Consider the following 22,265-nt stretch of genomic DNA (forward strand, 5'->3'; position numbering starts at 1 on the left):
GGACATTGGGTATCTCTGGCTTCTGGGATCTAAATGTCAGTAGCACCCCAGCCACTGTGTCAACCAAAATGGCCATTCTACCTTTCCAAGTGTTATCCCCCTTTCTAGAAAGCTCAAAGAGTTCAATTGTCAGCTTGAGATAGAGATTGTGTCTTAACTTCTCCATTTCCCCTAGAACCAGAACTATTCTTTTTCACACATGTGCTTAGAAATTAATGAACACATATTCATCTGTAATTCATATTGAATGCCATTAAGTTTGTTGGAACTCTACAAGACCAAGATGAACTTTTGAGATAAGTTTAGGCATTGTCACCTTTCTCTGATATATTTATTTATGAATTATAACCTTCTGTTTCATTTATTTAAAAAAGGCAGTTTAAAGAATACACTAACAGAAAGCCAGAGAATATAAGGCTTTTTAAGAAGAAAAGGAAAAGAAAGGAAAGAGAGAATTTAGCTTGGTACCGTAGTATTGGAATATAATTTGAATATAATATATAAGTTGACTATATAATATAATATATAACATAATTTGAATATTCTTAGAAATCATTGTATTCCCATACTTAAATATAGCTGAAAGAAGTTTTCCATGATCCTTTCTTTGAAAAAATACGGAATATCAGACGGGGAGCAAAATTTTTACTCATCAGATTGATATCCTTCAGTGGCATGTGATACAGCCCCTCCTTTTTCAGAGTGCAGTAGTGTTTTTAGTCTTTCCTAAAGCACTTTGCTATCTGTAATGCCCTCCTGGTACTTGTTAACGTGCTCCTTAGTGAAGCCAATTGTTTCCTTTTTATGTTTCTGTGAAATCTGCCAGAATTATGTTTTCAATGTGAAATGATATTACTTCCCTAAAGTGATTAGTCTGGCACATTTCTTTCCTGGATCTGACTTTGTTTCTTCTTCTATTTCAGTGAGATAGCATCATAAAGAATAAAACCAGAAAGATTAGACTAACATCAGCCACATGAGTAAATGGGGGCCGCATCTAGCTGTGGGATGTGTGGGATAATGTGTTTCTTTTTTTCTTCCTCTCATTCTAGTGAATTTTATTCAAGTGACGGATTCTGAACTATAAATTTATTATCTGTGAACATGGAATTGAATTCCTTTGTTGTTTGTAGCTACAAATTAAAATCCATAGTCTCTCTCCCGCTACCCCACATTCCTGGAAGCATGTCTTATAGGATGTTTTTTAAGTATTTAAACTCATTTTTATCATTCCCACATCAGACTTTGCTAAGGAAATTGAGGACTTTATCTTTATAATGACTCAAACAGGAATTTTTCTGATAAGGTTATCAGTACCAGTTCCTCCTTAAAGTCCATATGAATTGAATCAACTTATCAAATGCGGTAGAAGAGGACAGCTCAAAGCTGTTTCTGTTGTCCTGTTTTCTTCCAGTGCAGTCCTACTGCCCTGGACCTGTGTAGCTAGGTAAGGTCTGCCTGCCCTCACCCTCTTTCAGTAAAAAAAATCACTGAAGAGGACAGAAGGAAAGCAATTTACGTATATAATTTAAGTATGTAATTTAAGTATATAATGAAGTTCTAGATAATTTAGAAATCATATAATATTGTCACAAGCAGATTTCTGTTAATAATTAAAAACAACTTTCATAGTTTTTCTAAGAAAAGCATTCTTATTTCTAGAAAAGAAGTGTTAGCATGAAGGGAGCTACTGAAACAAGAATAAAAAGGAAAAACAGATTTGAGCCTTTGCTGATTAATGAAATGTTTAATCTCAGTATAGAAATGGTCCCATGCTGTGCTTTCCACAAAATCCAGACTTGTGTGCTATTTTGGCTCTATTACATATTCAAATTCATTCAGATTTAACTGAGAAATCACTTACTAGTGCATGAAAACATGGACTATCCTTTTAACATTTTCAAGTGAGGTTGTCAACTCCATTTTATCCTATGTGAAATGTATGAGCTCAGATGATTTGGATTGTAAATCATCTATATTCCTGTAATTGATTGGAGCCAAGTAAAATAGAACTTACTGTGAGCAGTCACCTGAGCTCAGTAGAATTTGGTGACAGCTTTATGAAATGGAAAATTTTAAGGTGAGGATATTAGCACAGATGTGAAGAGACACTAAACATAAAAACAATAATTTGTCTTTCTTTAAAAGTTCCAAAATTCATTTGAAAGAAATATTGGAACTAAACTGTCACATTTTAAAAAAGACTATGGTGCTTAAGAAAATTCAGAAAGGGACGGTGGTTGTTTACGTGAAATATGTTTTGTAGTTTTATTTCTAAGAATAAAAAAATCTGAGTGACAAGTTTGTAAGAGACCTGAATAGTATATTATGGTACATAAACTACAATGTTACGGAGCTGTCAAAAATGATGGTACATAATGACTATTTTGTATTTAGTTAAATGGGGAAAAAAGAATGTGAATTGAAGCTATGCTTTGATTTCAATTGTGTTAAATTATGTGTGCTTGTAATTATGTGTATTAGGATGATGAGAATGTGGGCTTTTTGCCCTTTTCCCCCATTTGCTGCAGTACTAATATAATTTGTGCATTAAATAAAAATTAGGCAATAAAATAAAGATAATAGTGCCATTCCTAACATAAAAATATTGTACAACTGTTTGCCGCTGTTTTTGGTTCTGCTTCTGTTGAGCTTGATTCTTATAAGGAACAGTGAGCTTGACTTCAGTGATTTTGTTGTTCACCAGATAGTCCCAGGATAACTGCATTTTACAGCTGAAACACCATCTGGACTTTGTTCAAAATCCTCCTTAGCATGAATTGTAGTTGGCTAATGTCTTTCCCTGTACAAACACCATAAATTATCGACTCTCAATAGGGACCTCTATCACTATCACTTTATAATTTAAGTCATTTCAACTGTTCAGGACACGGCCACAGAAACTTTTCAACACTTCACGCTATTTTTTTGGTTATAATTAGCATATTTTAAAAGATACTTTATACCGAGTTTCCTTTTTTTAAAAGATTTATTTGTTTGAGAGAGAGAGAGAGAGAGAGAGCATGAAAGGGAAGGGCCAAGGGAGAGGGGGAGAGAAACTCGAGCAGATTCTGTGCTGAGTGCGGATCCAGACATGGGGCTCAATCCCGGGACCATGAGATCAGGATCTGAGCTGAAATCAAGAGTCAGTCAATTAGCTGACTGGGCCACCTAGGTGCCCATGTACTGAGTTCTTTTTTCCTTTTCCTTCTTTCTTTCCTTCCTTCCTTTCTTCCTACCTTCCTTCCCTCCTTCCTTCCCTCTCTCCCTCCCTCCTTCTCTCTCTCTCTGCCTTCCTTTCTTCTTCCTTCCTTCCTTCCTTCCTTCCTCCCTTCCCATGCTCAGGTTCAGGTATTATATACTTATATTCTGTGTTTCTTCCATCTTCAAGAGTATTTTTTAAAATAATCACACGCGAAATACGTTGGATGCACTGTGTTAGAACAAGAGTAGCAGGGAAGTATTTCCGAGTTTTCTCTTACTTTAACTAATAGAGGTGTGGAAGTCATTTTAATTTTCTCTTCCAAACATCTCACATTCCTTTCCTGTGATGGTCTTGCTCCTTGTCATCCCTGGAGGTTCCTGCTCCTTAAGTAGCAGGCAGCTGTGGAGGTGATAAGAATGTGATAATAATCACCTCGAGGTGATTCTTTGTGTTGACTAAAGGCAAACACTCCAGCCCCAAGAGGTGAGGAAGAGAGATTGACCTCCTGGCCCCTAACTGGAGAAACTAGAAAGAAGGCTTCACTTCGAATGTTCAGGAACACAATGGCTGCCCCTTAATCTCTTTTGGGCTGATAGGCCAACCTTTGCCTTTCTCTACCTACTGCATTTTGGGTCCCATAAATACAATGAATCACCTCACACCTGCTCAGTAGGTACATTGTTAACCTGACCTCAGAAGAGCATTAGGCCCATTCTCTCTATCCTGCTTTCTACGTGTGGCAGTGACCTAAAAACTCATGAGATTTGGGTGTTAGGTTCACTTTGGAAAGTAAGAGGACAAGTGTCAGCCAGTTAAATCTGTGCTAAAAATACAGACAAGGAGGTTTGAAGTGAGTATTTGTTTCTCAAGTAATTATCCCAGAATTGGAGTAGACTAGTGGGTGATAAATTTTGTCTTTGCAATTGGGTGATATTTGGTCTTTGCCTCCCATAACATCCCGGTCAGTAGCCCGTGGCCAGCACTGTAGACAGAGAGTAGTGGATTGATAAGAGGATACAAGGAAGCACTGAGATGTGGGGGTCTTTATCAGCTCACCGAGGTGACCCATTCAGCTCTGTTCTCTCCAAACTAATGTTTCAGAGTAAGAGCTTCAGCAACCAAGTAACCCAACTGTTACAACCAAGTAAGGGAAGGTGGAAGTAAGGGAAAACAAATATTGAGCACCTATTGTGTACCATATATGGTACTAGGTGTTTTATGTATGTTACTCCTCAGAATTAACCCATTGTGAGTGACATGTTATTATCCCTGTTTGTAGATGAGGAAGCCACTGTCCGTACTTGCTAAGTTGTGGAGAAAATATTTGAACTCCATATGAGCCCATAGCCATCCTATATTGTCTAAGCCTAAAATAACCTCTTGGGCTTTGGGGGCTATTATATAGAGACTTGCTTGTAAATAGACAGAATGAAAGAATCAAATGCAATGGCAGTGAGAGGGCTTCTAGGCGGCAATAGGAAGGAGCAGGCAGTATGCTGTTTTTAGGTATTAGATATTTACTAGAGAAATGGTAATCCCTAATAGTGTACCTTTATATCTGAAACCTCCCAAAGAGCTTTCTTCTCCATTTTGTCTGCCAAAGTTCATCATTTCCAGTGAGGCCAGGCCTGGCCAGGCTAGATATTTTTTGAACTGTCAGAGTGAGGACTTGCATTCAGTAGGACTGAACTTGGAGTAGGGAATTTTATGCCTGGGGTAGAATAAGACCCTGAGAGTAGGGAATACAAGTCAAGTCAAAGTCCACAGGAAAATGTCAAAGGTCACATCCAGGGAGACTCTGTATAAACATCAAGTCCACAGTGCCAAAGGTAGGATCTAGGGCAAGGTCAGAGATCAAGAGTTTGAGACCAGATGGGGATGAGATCGGAGCAAAGGCAGGCCAGGGGCAGGGAGGTTAAGACTGAGGGCTGGTGGTGAGGCTTGGGATGAGCTCTGACCATCATAGTGGAAGTCTGTACTTGTTTTCCTGGAGCTGAGTTCATTATGTGTGGATAGGTAGGACTGGCTTAAAGCTGAAAACAGGGTTAACATTGGCATTTCGTTTTTCAGGATGATAGGGGATATCATACTACTTAGATTTTAAGTAAATGAATAAAACAGTGTAAGTTTTAAATAAAACAGACGAAGGGAAACCGACTTCAGTTGTCAATCACACAGCATGTAAGTGGTGGCGTGGTGGGTTGGATTTACAGAAATGGCAAAGCCAGAAGTGAACACATTGGCACCATTCATGGGAACGGGACAGAAGTAGGCAGAACCCAGATACATCATCTCCAGTGGTTTGGTGGACAGGCTGTCCAGTTAACACAGATGTGTGCAGTCTATACTTACTCCACAGACTGAAATGTGCATGAAAGATAACTTCATTATTTTTTATAAATATGATATTTAATATAATTTACATTAAGTTAATGTAAGTTAAATACAACTTACATTTATAGGATGATCACCTGCCCCATGGCTAAATAGCCTTTTTCATTCCAGGTAGTGTGACGGTATGTGAGCTGGGGGGGAAAGGTGGGGATGGGGATCTGGTGTGGGTCTGTTTTTCCGCAGTGGTGTCTGCTGGGTTATCTTCAGTCTAGTTTGTTCTCCAGAGATCTCCAGTTGGTCCCTTAATGTCTTTTGTTCCCAGATACAAGGTTCCTGAAGCTCTCATCAATGTCCCCAGAAGATAGACTCACTTGCTTCTGTATTGGGGTGTCACAAAATTTGGTGGTGTGTTGGGTGGAGATCTCTGGTCTCATATAGAGGGAAGTTGTCCTCTTGTTAGAAAACTCACCCCTGTCCTTTTAATTATTTCCACAACTCTCAGTTCCCCCTCCACCCCTCCTTTGATGTGAATAATTAGTATTTCCTCAACTGAATGTGAAATGTAAGCACATGCCAATGCAGCAGAGCAAGACCCCTCTTGCCCATAAATCCTCCTGCATGGAAATTCTGGAGTTGTCCTGGCTGGCTCCCCTAATAAAGCCAGCAAGACTTCATGGGATGCTGAACAAGATAAAGACTAAAGTGAATTTCTCTGAGGTATCTTGCCCAGCATTCATCTAGCTGCCTTGATTTTCTTTAGTGACCAGACAGGATTGCCAAATACCTAAGTGACTAGGTACATTCTGGCTCCTTCATCAGAAATTTTAGCTAAGGCCAGCTCAGCCTGACATGAAGGGAAGTCAATTGCTGGCAGCGGACCTCATCTCTGGATGGTATCCTTTTGTAAAATGTCTATAACCTTACATGTTTTAGGAACATTTGATGAATGCTAATAGAATACTCTGCTACTATTGATCCATTAAAGATACTTTTATTTTTATTATAATAATTATGTCAATATTTTTACAGTATTAAGAATATTTTTTCTCTTACTCACCCTATTTTTTTGTTTGTTTGTTTTTGTTTGTGTCCTAGTATTGTATTCCAATGTCATGGTGTAAGGGATGAAGGTTATAAAATTTCTTGCATGAGACTGAGTCATTAGCTAATTATGTTAGAAAATTCTAGAGATAATTTAATTCTATTTAAATAGAATTTACAGAGATAATTCTATCACATATGTAAGTAGAGCCTTTTTGGTCTGCTGCCTTTCTCTTCATCCACAAATAGAGAAGGTTTGGATACCATGAAATGGAATTGGATCAGACTGAGTTCAAATTCTGGCTCAGTAGTAACATATGTCCCCTCAGGTCAGTCACTGAAATTCCCTGGGTTTTGGTTTCTTCCTCTGCAAACTGTGCCAACATACCTGCTTTGTGAGGGATGTAACCCTACAGTGAGTACCTGGTCCATTGTACTCCAACACATCTTCAGCTATTTAGTAGCTATTTATAGATATGTCATATTAAGTAAAACGTGGGGACGCAACAATAAGGTTAAAAGAAGGAATTAAAGGAGAAAGACCTTTGAATCACCTCAGCTGAGGCTGGAGTTGTAGCAGAAAGAGTGCAGGTATCAGAAGACCTGGCTTCAGATCTTGTGTTTTGAGCTCCTGGCAAATAAGGAGGAGGAGAGGAAGAAGAAGAAGAAGGAGAAGGGGTAGGAGAAGGAGAAGAAAAGAAACAGTTACATCTAACTTACAGAGTTTTAGAACTTACATGAGATAACACATGAACATTTAGAAAGATGATTGGCCTTTGCTAAATGTGTAATAAATGCTTGTCATTGAATTAAACATTAAGCTTATTGAGAGTCAATTATCATTTTTTGGGAGGGGAGGATATTTTACACTTTAATTTGCAAATCCATGAGTTGGTTTTATAAATACAATAACAGGATCACCTCTTAACATTTCCTTCCTTCCTTCCTTCCTTTCTCTCTTTCTCTCTTTCTTTCTTTCTTTCTGTTTCAGAAGTAGAATCTAGTGATTCATCAGTTGCATTTAAGAGCTGGTGCTCTACATCAAGTGTCCTCCTTAATGTCCATCACTCAATTACTCCATCCCTCCCCCGACTTGCCCTCCAGCAAACTTCAGTTTTTTTCCTAGAGTTCAGCATCTCTTATGGTTTTTCTCACTCTTTTCACCTTATTTTATTTTTCCTTCCCTTCACCTATGTTCATTTGTTCCTTAAATTCCACATAGGAGTAAAATCATAAACTATTTTTCTTTTTCTGACTATTTTGCTTAGCATAATGCCTTCTAGTTCCATCCATTCATTGCAAATGATAAGACTTCATTCTTCTAGATGGCTGAATAATATTCCAGTGTGTGTGTGTGTGTGTGTGTGTGTGTGTGTGTGTGCATGCACAGGCACACACACACCACATCTTCTTTATCCATTCATCATTCAATAGACATCTGGGGAGAATTAAGTATTTGAATTCAACTTGCATGGAAATACTTTTGTAGTTTGGCACATTCCATAGTTTGTTCTAAGTAAATAAATACAAAAATATGACACTAGAAAATAACCTATCATAGACCAACTTTTAATCCACAAAAATTAATGGTGATGACTTCATTTACATGCAAAGAAACTCTATGATAATCTCTCCTGTGATAACACAAATTTGTCTTTGATGCAAATGGTATTTGGGTCCTGTCCTCCACAGCAGGCTTATCTTCATCAGATATTTAATTTTTTTTTTAAAGATTTTATTTATTTGACAGAGAGAGAGAAATCACAAGTAAGGCAGAGAGGCAGGCAGAGAGAGGGAGAGGAAGGGAAGCAGGCTCCCCACTGAGCAGAGAGCCTGACGTGGGGCTTGATCCCAGGACCCTGGGCTGACCTGAGCTTAAGGCAGAGGGTTTAACCCACTGAGCCACCCAGGCGCCCCCTCATCAGATATTTAATCTTGCAACAATGACACCAAACTTTACATGACTGGATTTTTCAGACCCCAGTTATAGTAGTATGGTAAGGTTCATGATAATTTTATCCCTACTACTAAGTTCACTCAGTATCTTAGTGGAATAATGAGTTGCCTCCATATTGCAGGTGAGGAAACAGAGCAGACGGATGGTCAATATCTGTTCGAGAAGAGATGATAACAGCAGTGGAAAATTTTGAGATAGTTTGCCTTCAGCACTGTCCTACCCACTCTCCTCTTCCAGCCTATCATCTGGATCTCTCTCTCTCTCTCTCTTTTTTTTTTTGCCTTGGGTTTTAAGTTTTCTTCACCTTTCATCTATCTCTTAAACTTGGTAAAAATTATGGGGCACATCCAGTGCTCACCAAATATTCCATTTGTCCCCCAAGTTTGCCAGTCTTCCATGGAGTTTACAGCCAAAGGACTAAAGCTCTCTAATGGAATGTACATGGAAGTGACATTTGTGACTTCTGAATGAACACAGTTAAGAACAGTTAAGAGCTGGTGTGTTTCCTTTACTTCTTTTCTCCCCAGCTCCAGTGACCTCAAAAACCTGTGGAGATGGCAACATCCCAGAGGGAGAGAATCTGAAACTTTGGAACACAGAGTAGATAGGAGCCCTCATGGGCTGTGTTAGACTTTGTATGAGGGAGAAATAAACTTTTCCTGTGCTGCTGCACTGAAATTTCAGGGATCATCCATTATGGCTCTTAGTATTAATAACTTCAATAAAGAACTAGGTATTCATTTGTACTTTTATAATTATGTGTTTATCTTCTTTTTGCAAAGAGCCCAATAGCTTAGTTTTGCCTTTTCTGGAATTCCATGTAAATGGAGTCATACAGCACAAATCTTTGTGTCTGGTTTCTTTTATTATCTAATGTTAATGAGATTCACCCAGGATTTTGCATGTTAATTCCTTTTGATTGTTAAATATTTTAAAAAATATTTTATTTATTCATTTGACAGACAGAGATCACAAGCAGGCAGAGAGGCAGGCAGAGAGAAAGGAAGGGAAGCAGGCTCCCTGCCGAGTAGAGAGCCCCAAATGGGACTCCATTGAAGGACCTTGGAATCATGACCTGAGCCAAAGGCAGAAGCTTAAACCACTGATCCACCCAGGTGCCCCGACTGCTAAATATTATCCATATATATATATATGGATAATATATATATATATATATATATATATATATATATATAACAACTTACCTATCTCATTTATCTGTTGTTGAACATTCGGGTTGTTCCTGGTTTTCAGCTCTTATAAAAAACTCACATTTCATTTCTCTTGAATAAATACTTAAGAGTATAATGGCTGAGTCACAGGGTAAGTGTATGTTTAATTGTTTTCCAGAGTGGCTTTATCATTTTCCATTCCATGAATAATATATGAGAGTTCCAGTTACTCTGGGTTCTCATCAGATCTTGGTCTTTTCTTAGTTTTAGAACTTAGCTATTTTAATAGGTGTATAGTAGTATCTCATTCTGGTTTATTTTACATTTCCTTAGTGGCTAATGATGTTGAGCTTCTTTTCACATCTTTTTCTTTGTAATAGTATCTCCTTTTTGGTCAAATATCTGTTCAAATGTTTTGCCCACGAATCATAATCAGGTTGTACCTTTTCTTATTGAATTGAAAGAGTTTTCATATATTCTAAATAAAAATCCTTTATCAGACACATGCTTTGCAAATATTTTCTCCTGGTCTCTGGATTGTCTTATTATTTTCTTAACAGTGCCCTTTGAAAAGCAGAAAATTTTAGTATTTAAAAAATACAATTTATTAGTTTTTGTGATTCATACTTTTGGGTCCTAAGAAATCTTTGTGTAATTCAAAGTCAAAAAGATTTTGTTCTGTACTTTCTTTTAAAGCCTTATAGTTTTGCTAATATATTTTGATGTAATTTTTGTTATGTAAAGTATATTTATTTTTGCATTTATTTATCTTTTGATTTTGTTCTGGCACCATTTTTGAAAATTTTGTCATTCCTCATTGAATTACCTTGATACTTTTGTTGAAAACCCATTTCCCATGTTGGTCTGGGTTTATTTCTGGATTCTCTATTCTGTTCTATTGATCTACATATTACGCTTATACCCATTTCACATTAGCTTGCTTACTGAAGTAATTTTTGAAACCAGACAATGTGTTTTCCAATTTTGTCCTCTCATTCCCATCCTAAAGTTATTTAGGTTATTTTAGGGTTATTTTTTCCCACATAAACTGTAGAATCTGTTTATCACTTAAAACAAAACAAAACAAAACAAAACTTATAGTGATTTTAATTAGAAATGCATTGAATCTGTACACTAATCCAGGAGAAAGTGATATCCTAACAATACTGAGTTTCAAATACATGGTATAGCTTTCCATTTATTAAGTTGTTACCTAATGTTTTCAGCAATGTTTTATATTTTTTTGATATATGTGTCTTGTAGACATTTAAAAAAATATTTCCTAAGTAGTTCATATCTTATGATATCATCATTAATAGTATTGTTACTTTGTTCCAATAACCAACAGTTCATTGTAAATATATAGAAATACAATGGATTTGTCTATAGTTCCTGGATCATGGGAGCTTGCTAAATTCACTTATTAGTTTTAATAGATTTTTGGTACATTCTCTAGAATTTTTCATATAGACAAGTCATCTGCAAACATAGAAAAAGAAATAAAGTTTTAATGATGGAATTTCAGACATAAAAGAAGTCCCAGAAGAGATATCGGAAAGGTGTCGTATAGGTGTGATTTGTGCAAGTAGGCACTAAATTAATTTGTGCATGAAGTTGACTTCAGACCCTTTGGAAAAAACAAACAAACAACATCAGTAACAACAACACATAGCTCAAGTCTTCTGCTTCTATAGATCTGTGTCCTAAACGTTAATTATAGTGCATCTTTGAACTTATGGTAAAGGTTAATCGGCACAAATTGTGCTAAAGATTAAATTAAATACAGTTATTTGATAACCCCTCAGGGGTACTGAAATAATTAGTCATGATTTGAATTAAAATTCTAAGTAAACTGACTACAGTCATTTCTTGAAGAGATGCAAGAAAATCATAGTGTTATATTCATTTTTACAAGTCAATAAAATTAAGTCTAAATAATTGTAATTAAGGAAGAGCAGATATACAAATACTGTTTATTGATCTTACTCTCCTCTTTCAAGGTTACAATAAAAATAACTATGGTTAAATATTTGTTGATAATGGATCACCATATTTTATTCATTTAATTTCTAATATCATCCAGCTCTCTCCCATTGTTGCCAGCTCTGGCCATTTCATCGCGTCTGTGGTTAATTTATATTCTATTGAAGGAATATCTTCCAGAAGAATGTGCTTGTCTCGTTAAAAGCTATGGTGTCTTAAAGACCATAAGTCTTTCGAATTTTCAGAAGGCTGTAGAGCCAATTTTTTAATCAAGGAATACACTCATAATGTTTTTATGGATACTTCATTTTAAATAATGCCAATCTTACATTATATTGATGCTGGCTTCTCTAAAATACATATAGAGCTTCAAAATGTGCATCGTTTTTTAAAATGGTCAGTTTTATTCCCCCCAAATGTTGATTTACTCAAAATAGATTTTTCCCCCTCTGAGACTGCATTCCAGTCTATATGTAAATTGAAACACACTCAGATTAAATTAAAATAACCGTGAATTATGGGGCAGTTTCCTCACATGAAGTCTTTTCTTACTTAACCTTTCCATATGAAAGAGAGAATCTGTATTTGGTGTCTACTGAACCTGTTTGACATTCCAGAGATGTCAGAATCCTGAAGAATACATCTTCGCAGGTCTGGGTAATGCTTTTGTTGCATAAAAGAACTAGGCTGGAGAGGGATTTGTGATTTTTCAATTCTAGAAATAGTGTGATGAAAAAACTAATGATCCTATACAGAGTTCAGTGTTTGTGCAATGTTTATTCAGCCAAACAGAGCTGTTTTCTCTGCTATTAATCCTCAGCTTTTCTTAGACTATGGCATAAAGTATTGGTGAAAAGCAATGTTTCAGTAGCATGTTCCATTTCATTAAATAAATGTGGGCATATGAGTGATTCCCACAACTCTTTTTGAAGTCAAGCACGTTTATTAACCTAAGACTTTAACTCTTTAATTTGTATTCATTTTCACCCTAAAGAAAATTGTATTTTCATCCTATATCCCTTTTACCTTGCAAGTTAGTAAACAATAATTTAATGTAAATACCCCAAAATCTTTTCATGGGGTCATTTTAAATGTTTTGAAGTAAAAAAGGTTTTTTTTGTGAATGGCACATTTTATGCATAACTTTCTTATATTTGTCTTTACTTTTTTTCCACGCTACTCTGAACGTATCCATATGAAAACATTTGGAATGACTTGATGCAGTAAGAATTCAAATTCCACCGCATGTTTTCCTCGAATCTCTTGTGTTTTAGTCCTTACTTTTTTCCAGTGAACATGCCAATTCTAATGGGATTACCATGTTAGCTTCCCAGAATCATTTATGTATCCTTTTGTGGAGCATTTTGGAATCAGTATAGTCAAATTCTCAATATGGTCGCAAAGAATTGAGTTGTAATAGGTGAGAAAGACAGAAAGGAAAACGGGGGAAGGAGAGAGAGGAAGAAAGAGAACCCTTTGGAATCTTGATGAAGTTCAGCCAACTTGCAAACCTTATAAAACAATTAAAGCAACAACACTTGGCTTTTATTGAGCAGTTACTACATGGTAGGTGCTGCAGAAAATGCCTTCCATAATTTATCTCACTTAATTATCCCTCTTCTGTGAAGGAAGCCATCTCACCCATCATAAGGTGGAAGAAGTGAAAAAATACAGAAATTAAGTGGCTCCTCCTAAGCTAAACAACTAATGAATAGCAGAAATGTGACACGAACCCAGGTTTGCCTGATTCCAGTCCGTCTTGCAAATGCTTTGTCACCGGCATTGCAACCTGCTCTGTTAGGAGCATACATTTCCGAAAAGGCTTGTTTTCTTCTGAAATTACTCAGAATGAGGCCAAGTCTTGTGCTTTTGGTTTTATGTTCCCCTGACAACTTGTAGCCAAACTCTCACCCACCCCTCTGCCCCCCCAAAAACTTTGAAATCTTATTCTAGGGTTTTTTGTGCAAATCTCTTTGTAAAAAAAAAAGCAATAGAAACAGAGCGGTGTTAGGTTCAAGCCAGCATGAAATTTGCCCTATGTTAGTCAGTCAAGCCATGCTGAGGGCCCCAGAGGGGCTGGCTCAAGTCAGAGTAGCACTGTGAGAAGGATCTTAGAAGAGCACTCTCCTCTCCCCGCCAAGCCCCACTTCGATGTCTGCAAGCACCCCGCTTGACTATGCCTGCATCTCATTACTGAGCAAGGATCAACTTTCCAGCACTTTATCCTTTAGAAACTGGAAGAGCTGTGGTTAAAGATATAGAAATCTTGTTTAAAATCTGAAAATCTCTTGGTCGACCATACCCCCTTCTTATTCCTGTCCCCCAACTTAGAGCCATCTTTAACTTTTTTTTTTTTTTTTTTTTTGGTCTCAGAAAAACAAACTGTTTTGTACTCTGATCTCAACTGCATTTGATTTCATAAAGAATCACTCCTTTGTAACAGATGACAGCATAAGCGGCTGTCCCAGTGGCCCCCTCTTTTCGCAAGCTGTCACAGGACTGAGGGCACAGTGCTGACAGATGCCGGCGGTGTTTTCTTCCACCTGTAATTATCAGCACTTCTATTTGCAAAGCATTTTGTCCTATTTTATCTGGGGGAATGCTTGTGGCAATTAAATACAGCTAAGGTAATTATACTCCATCTGCTGAAACTTTTCACTTACAAGTTTTGAAGTATTCCAAACGCAGAAAGTATTCTTTCTTCCCGTGTAAATCTTAGGCAACAGTCTTGTTCAGTAGAAACAGTTAAGGAAGTTGGTCTTCTGATTAAGCCAACATTCTGATGACTTTAGATTTAATGTGAAAGTCTTTTTGGTTAAGTCTTTAAGCAATCTTTTTTTTTTTTTTTTTTTTTAGATTTTATTTATCTCCTTGAGAGAGTAAGAGAGAGAGAGAGCACAGAGGGAGACAGAGAAGCAGACTCCCCCTGAGCAGGGAGCCCTACCTGGGACTTGATCCCAGGGACTCAAGGATCATGACCTGAGCAGAAGGCAGACACTTAATCAAGTGAGCCCTCCAGGTGTCCCTGAACAATTGTTGTTTTGTTTTGTTTTGTTTTTAAGTGATTCGTAAACATAATGCAATGGTTCCTGGCTGAGGTGCATTCCTCGGGGTCTGAGTTTGTAATCTTAATGCGGTTCCCGGAGAGCACTGTACAAATTGACGTCCAGTGGACATATTACTCGTTTTCTCTGAGTCCTTCCTATTGGGTTCAGATTCCTCCTTTTTAGATACTATTTGATCTTGGGCAAGTTCTTAATTTTCCCTGAGCCTCAGTTTTATCATCTGTAAAGAAGAATAATGACTGCCTCAAAAGGATGCTGTGAAGATTGAGGGTTAAATCATATGAACATCTTGCACAATGTCTGGTGGAGTATATGGGCTGAGATAGGTCTTAGTTGTCATTGACACGCCTTCTCTAACTGGCTAATCTCAACACATACTTTGAAAATTGCTTTTCTTTGGGTAAATAATACACAAGTCAAATAGTTTTCTTGCCATTTACTTCTTCTGAAAAGAGAGTCTAGTTGTAGGACAGTTAAAACAACCATACCCCGCTGGATCTGGATTGAGGGGTTATAAAATGTTGTGTGACATCTTACTGATGTAATAGATATTTTATAGGGACCAAAAATAACTTGTTTAAGTTTGATGAATGCCTATGTAACCTGAAGACAGATTGCTTGGCTGACCCACAAAGCTGAATTTCAAATTCCTATTTTGTATGAACAAAAATCCTTACTAATTGGCATTGTTACTTTCATGGCTTTCCAGAGTGAAGTAGCTAATGCCAGAAGTTTGCACCTAATTAGAGGGTCTGTGTTTTCCTCCCTCCTTTCCTTCTTCCCTTTCTTCCTTCCCCTAGCTGAGCATGACAAAGAGAAATAGGAAAAGGCTTATTTGTCCACTCTCTGGTCCCTCTCTTTCGCCATCCTTTCCATGGTGGAAGGTCGATGTACAAAGGTCACCTTCCAGGGCCCCTACAATAAACACTCTGACCTCACTGCCAAATCACTTTTCCAGAAAGTGCCACCAGATCATGTGTCACTTTTATGAACTTTTGGTCTGGCAAACCTTGTGTTGTATGCCACCTTCTTTTTGGCTAAAATGTGTGCTCCTTTAAAGTAAACTGTAGATGGATAAAAGTATGTTTCAAGTTTTATTTCAAGAACTTTCTTTATTTCTTCCTTAAAAGTTGAAAGTATATCCAAAATATAGTACCACAGCAAGAACCTAGAATACAGTGGTTAACTCCTGGTTGGCATATTATACTCACATAATATATTCACTAAGACAAGGTTACAGTTCATGAAACTTTCTTGTGATGACCTCTTCTAGGAGATATATTTGAATTTCATTGTGTAGAAGTCTGCAATTTGATTAGAGAGTATAAACATCAAGTTTATGTTTTGACCACTTAAAGCCTAGTTTTCATTGCTTTAAAAGTACTTGCTTTAATTTTATTAAATATATAATAATGACATATTGCTCACATATTAGTCTTCACTAAAATGAATAAATATGTTTACATTTAACTTTTAAAACATTTTAATGCTTATTTCTTCATATTTTTATTAATATATTAAAACACTTTTGCATCTTTTAACTTCAAAGCTAGTTTATTGATAAGACAACAAAAAAAGTCACCTCCTCCACCCCACCAAAAAACTCCAACGGGATACCAAAGCATTTTGTCGTTTTTCATACATGCATAATTTTTATGGTTTACTTTTCATTTATAATTATGGAGGAAAAAGACATTCACATTCTTAATGTTTAAAAGATGATTGGAGTTACCACTTGACAACTGGTGTCTAAGCATGTTTTATATGTTCTTCAAATCATTATTTTGTTCTGTGCCACAGTTACCCTCATGTAGTCTGAATATATATAACTTCACATCTGTGAATTATGTCATTTTAAAAGAAATATTTACACGAAAACTAATAATTTTTGGCATTGGGATTATAACTATTTATTCACATTTTTTAAATGTACACTCTTTTCAAGCCTATGGATTTCTCTGAGTATATTTAAGTAACTATCTAAATTTATAACTAATGAAATTAATTAAAATTCTTCGGTAGTTACATTTTTTTGAAAACGGAACCCCAATTTAGAAATAGTAACAAAAAACCTGCACACTCCTTTTAGGTTTAAAAGAACAGTTGAAGACCCACAATATATTTGCTTCTACAAATCAGAAAAACAGATTTCTACAATCCTGCTAGCTATGATGGGTTCACTAAATTTTGTTGATATTTTTATACATTCCTGGCAGTTCTTATACTCTAGCAGCTCGTGGCCTATGGGAATGTCATTTAGATGTAAGGGGGCTAATATATAATTTATCCAAGGATCAGCAAATATTTCCAGTGGTAGGCAGGCTGTGATTATTTTACAAGATGAAACACCCTTATAAATTTACTGATGGCTAATGCTGGGTGATTAAACGTTGTAAATAGCTGTAAAAGATAGTGTGGTTTCTTTCCCCCTAGCTTGAATTCACCAGTGCAGTGAATGAAAAACTGGAAAAACAAAATCTTGAAATGACAAAACCATAGACTTACAGCACGGGGCAGAGGGGGTGCATCTCCGGTAACTGGTTTTTCAGCCATGTTGTAGCTACATAACGCTCCCAAAGGTAGCGCTCTGTCCTATTTCTACAGATCCCCACAGAAAGGTATTATATGACTTACTATTTTTTAGTTACACTGATTAAAACTAAAGTATTTACAAGATCAATTACATCTGACTTGCTTATGTCCTTTCCAGTTTCGGTGTAGAAGAAACTAGACACAGAACCATCCCTAGCTCATACATCAAGTATTACCTGAGTGGCAAGCTCACAAGCCTGTCTTTTTCACCTGACTGCCCCAGTCTGGGTGAAGGACACCAATCTCCCCATAAGACTATTTTTGGAGAGGGGTGCCAGGGTGGCTCAGTTGTTAAGCATCTGCCTTTGGCTCAGGTCATGATCCCAAGGTCCTGGGATTGAGCCCCGCATTGGGCTCCCTGCTCTGCCGGAAGCCTGTCCTCCCTTTTCCACTTCCCCTACTTGTTTACCCTCTCTCACTGTCTCTTTCTCTCTCTGTCAAATAAATAAATAAAATCTTTAAAAAAAAGCCCATTTTTGGAGGAGTGAAAACCCATCACTTTCTTACACCCATTACTTTCTCTTCCCCTCCACCAGTGGCTCCAGTGGTCGCCATCTTTCACAGGGACACAGCACTAACTTAAGGCAGGCTATCCAGTCTGCTAAACTCACTCAGTATCTCATCCCAGCCCCCCACTAGTCGGATGTCAAATTTGAGCCCCGACAATGGTCAGGTTCGAAGCCAGGCATTGAAGAGTTGAATCCAAAGCTGTTAAATCTGGGAATGTAGAGGGACTTCACCACTGCCTTTGAGCAGCTTATTGTTAAATGCGAATAACCCTTGATGACACCCTGAGCTGACATAGGTCCTCTTTCCCTTACCTGCAAAGGTACTTGTGGCCTACTTCTAAATGTGGAGATTCTGAGATAAACCATCAGATCATTTGAAACCCTGTTAGTGGTACTGGATTGGGACAATCTACTTTGAAGGGTCCCTGAGGTAAGTGACATGAGGGGTTGAAGAACTGTCAGGAGGAGATCATTTTTAGGCAGATCATAATGGCCAGAACAGTCAGAGCTTCTAGAGGGCTTACTATGTGCCAAACACTGTCCTAAGGCTTTTTATATATACTGACTCATTTAATTCTCACAAAAAAAATCTTAAGAAGTAGAGTCTACAAGTATCCCCCTTATACTGATGATATAACTGAGGTGAAGTCAAATAACCCCAAGGTCCCAAGTAAATAATCACATGGGGATTTGACCTCAGCTAGCTTGGCTCTAGAGCTTAAGGATCACTGTCTAGTCACCTGGTTCCTTACAAACACCAGTGAAGATTTGGGGGTGAGAACCTAGGAGGGACAGAGAGCCCATCAGAGGAGTAGGAGCCCCACCAGCTAAATCATAAATTTTGATTTTGCTTCAGATTAGTTTCCATAATCTGTTCAGGGATGGATACAGCCTTGACCCCATGATCTTTCCCAGAACTAGGAATCTGTGCTTTATGTCAGCTTTGTTAAGCCATGCCACTTTGGATACATATATCTTTTCCTTGCATCTCAGATTAATTTACAAATAAATAGATTGGTTCCATAAAAGAAAATGAATGCACATAAATACTTTTAAGTTTGAAGTAATCATTCTATATAATGTACATGCCATTGGTTTTGATAAGTGTTTTTGTTCAATATGGAAACAATGCAAAATGCTAGGTAGTCCAAATAAAAGTACTCCAAATAAAAAGCCTTTGGAAGAGGAAGTAAAAAACTCCTTTTATAACAGGTAACTATTAAACCATCATTTTGATTTTTAATGTATTCATAGATCTTATCTCCAACGCAAAGTGAAAAGTTGGTGAAATTTTTTAGGTAATTCCTAAGGAAAGATTAATTGTGTCCATATATCCTGACAAATAAGAACAAGTACGGTTAGTTTGCCCTACCCTGTATATGGGTTTCTTCCATTGATTGATTGATTAATTGCTTTTTGCTGCTCTCCTAAATCCTCAGGAAAATTGCCATGAGCATATAAACAAACAGCAGTTTCTGGAAATTTGCTTTTCTCTTTAAATTGAAAGACATTAAGTGACTTCTCTGTTCTAAAAGCAGCTGTTTAAGGCAGAAACATTCTGGGATTGATTTTATTTTATTTTTCTTATTTTTCTTAAAGATTTGATTGATTTATTTGAGAGACAGAGAATGAGAGAAAGAACAAGAGGGGGAAGGGTCAGAGGGAGAAGTAGACTCCTCATTGAGCAGGGAGCCGGATGTGGGACTCAATCCGGGGACTCCAGGATCAGGACCTGAGCCGAAGGCAGTGGCTTAACAGACTGAGCCACCCAGGCGCCTAGGTATTGATGTGAGAATCATGCTTCACTTCTATCCTTCATTTTGCCAGTAGAAATTGGTCACACTCTTCCAGCCTGGTGGTGTATTTTGGGGCTTGGAACCTCTATCATTGGGAGCCATTACCATATATTGCCCTGGGATCAATTGCCTCGCTCTTGGTATTTTCCAGGAAAGCTATTCTACTCTTCCCCCCCCCCCCCCAATCAATAAACAGATCTGTTCTTACATGGGCCCCTGGGCAATTCCTCAGTGATGGGGTCTAGCCTGGGGAGTAGAGAAGTGAGGAATAGTGTTGGGGCTAGGGAGTGGATAGTTCTTTAGAGTCACGTGCACATGTGGGCAAATGACCCTGAATAGTGCTTTCATTTTAAACCTTAAGTTAGCATAAATTGTTTCAGAAGGGTCAGAGTTTTTGTTGCAACTGGAAACTTGTTATTTAGTCCAATTTCCCTTGGATCTTGAGTTGCGGAAGACGACATGCAGGTAGGTACATGATCGAAGGAATAGTGGCCGGGTGGAGAGCAGGCAGCTAGAGTCACTCATTCACAGGAGTGAAGGAGCTAATCCATGCCATATCAGCAAGGTAAAGTTAAAGAGCATTTGGAAAGAACCACCAATGCCAAGGTTTTCTTGCATGAAATATAGCACAAGTTCAGGCTTCTAAACTCTACGTACCTCTGACCTTTGGCTCTTTTATGTCTCTATTTTTCTGGCCTGACAGACCACATGCCAGTGTGCAACCCAGAATCCCTCAGCCTCGTGATTTATGGCTTACAGCTGCTTCAGTGTCTCAGACATGGCAGCTGCTTTTCAGATGTCCTCAAACCAGAGGGAGAGTGTTAATGTGAACTTGAGTGGCTGCAGAAGAGATGAGGAAAAGTTGATGAAAAAATCATCTGAATTCAGCCCCAAAGCTTTCCATTGATCTTTGCCTTCGGGGCCAAGCAAAATGTTTGGTTTATTTCATAAGCTAATTAGGTGTGTGAAAGGCTACTTGGCATCTGCTATTGACTGAACCCAACAAAAGTGATCACCAGGCTGGGTAATCAATGAGGGATCAATAAAAAGCGTGTGATTGGATTAGCCATTTGATCAATGCTGTGTGCTAATATATTAACAAGCAAATTACTGAGCAGCCCTTAAGAGCAGAATGCTGACTCTGATTGCATTAAGAACTAGTGAGATCTAATGACCCGCCCAGTGCAAGGGGTTAGTTATACAAATCAAGACCTGAAAGTATTTTTACCTTGAAGATTTCTCCCCCGCCAAAGAAAATGCTTTCTTAAGTGGGATCCAAATTAAATTACAATTAGCAAGGAGTTGCACTGGGACACCTAATTTCGAAGCAGATATCATTCAGGAGGAAGAGGGCTGGGGAAGTCAAGATATAATAGCCTGGAGAACTTTAAGGAAAACCCAGGTAAAAAGCAAAAAGGGCAAACACAAAAAATGCCAGAACAGTCACTAATATCTCCCCAATATGATTCTGGTAACTGGATTCCCAGAATGGAGATAGAGAATTCCATCATCATAGAATCTAACGGTAACTTTTCTCAGAATCATCTCGTCTTCTTCCGAGCTCCCGTTTTTGTTTTAAGGTGACCTGTTAACTGTTCCAAACTCAAAATGGGCGAACAATGACACCTCTGGGTGTGTGTGTGTGTGCATGTGTGCACACGCATGTATGCATGGAGCTAGGGGTTGTGGCCAACAGCACAAAATGCTTTCTCAGAAGAAAGCAAAGAGAACAAAAAAGGGAAAACGATGGCCTGGGATGTGGAGGAGCTTCGAAGAGGTCTTCATTTTCAAACTGCGGAACTTGTCACTGTTAGATGATTCTATAAGCAACCTTCCAGGAGGAAAAAGCCACAAAGCAGAGCTTCTCCTCTACCCTGCTGTCCCCATGATTAGGCGAACCATTTATTCGATTGATTGTGCTCTTTCTGATTCCCTAAGTGGAGACCAGGCAAGCCTTTGCTCACTTTCCCTCTTAATCCTTTTCCTTTTAAGAAACCTTTTTTTCTCCTTTGCCTTAGGGAAGCTGAACTGATTAGTGTGAATTCTCCAGTGTTCTCTGCAGACTAGAAAGGTCTCCCCGGGGCCTGAGAGCCGTAGCCTGAGCAGCCGCAGCCACAGGGAGGCAGGAGGGGCAGCCTGCGGAGGTGCGGAGCCTCCAGCCACAGACCTGCAGGTGGGCTGCCTACCCCAGGCCCAGGGGGGAGGCAGCTGACAAAACAGCCGCCGGGCAGGAGTCGGGGGCGGGAGGGGAGAGGCTGTCAGTCAGCATCCCATCCCAGCCAGGCAGACGGACAGGGACCTAATAGCTCACAGAGCCCTGTCAGTTCCAAGACTCTAAGGTCAACCGTGGTTGGTTTGCCCGAGGCTGAAATGCCTGGTACCCAGGTTCTCAGTTTGGACACCGGAAGCTATGAGCAGATTTCCCCATCTGACATGCGTTTGGTGGGTTTCCATCTTTACACCTTTACCAGTTAGCTTCTGTACCCAAGTAGCTGATTCAGTGCCATCAAGAATGTCTCATGACATTTTTAGGAGGACAATCTTTCCATTTGAATAGAACTGCGGATATGCTGTGATGGCAGCGATGACAATCCTCTTAGACCCCTTCCTT

The sequence above is a fragment of the Neovison vison genome, chromosome 1 (assembly GCF_020171115.1).
Source record: "Neovison vison isolate M4711 chromosome 1, ASM_NN_V1, whole genome shotgun sequence".
Lineage (NCBI taxonomy): Eukaryota > Metazoa > Chordata > Mammalia > Carnivora > Mustelidae > Neogale > Neogale vison.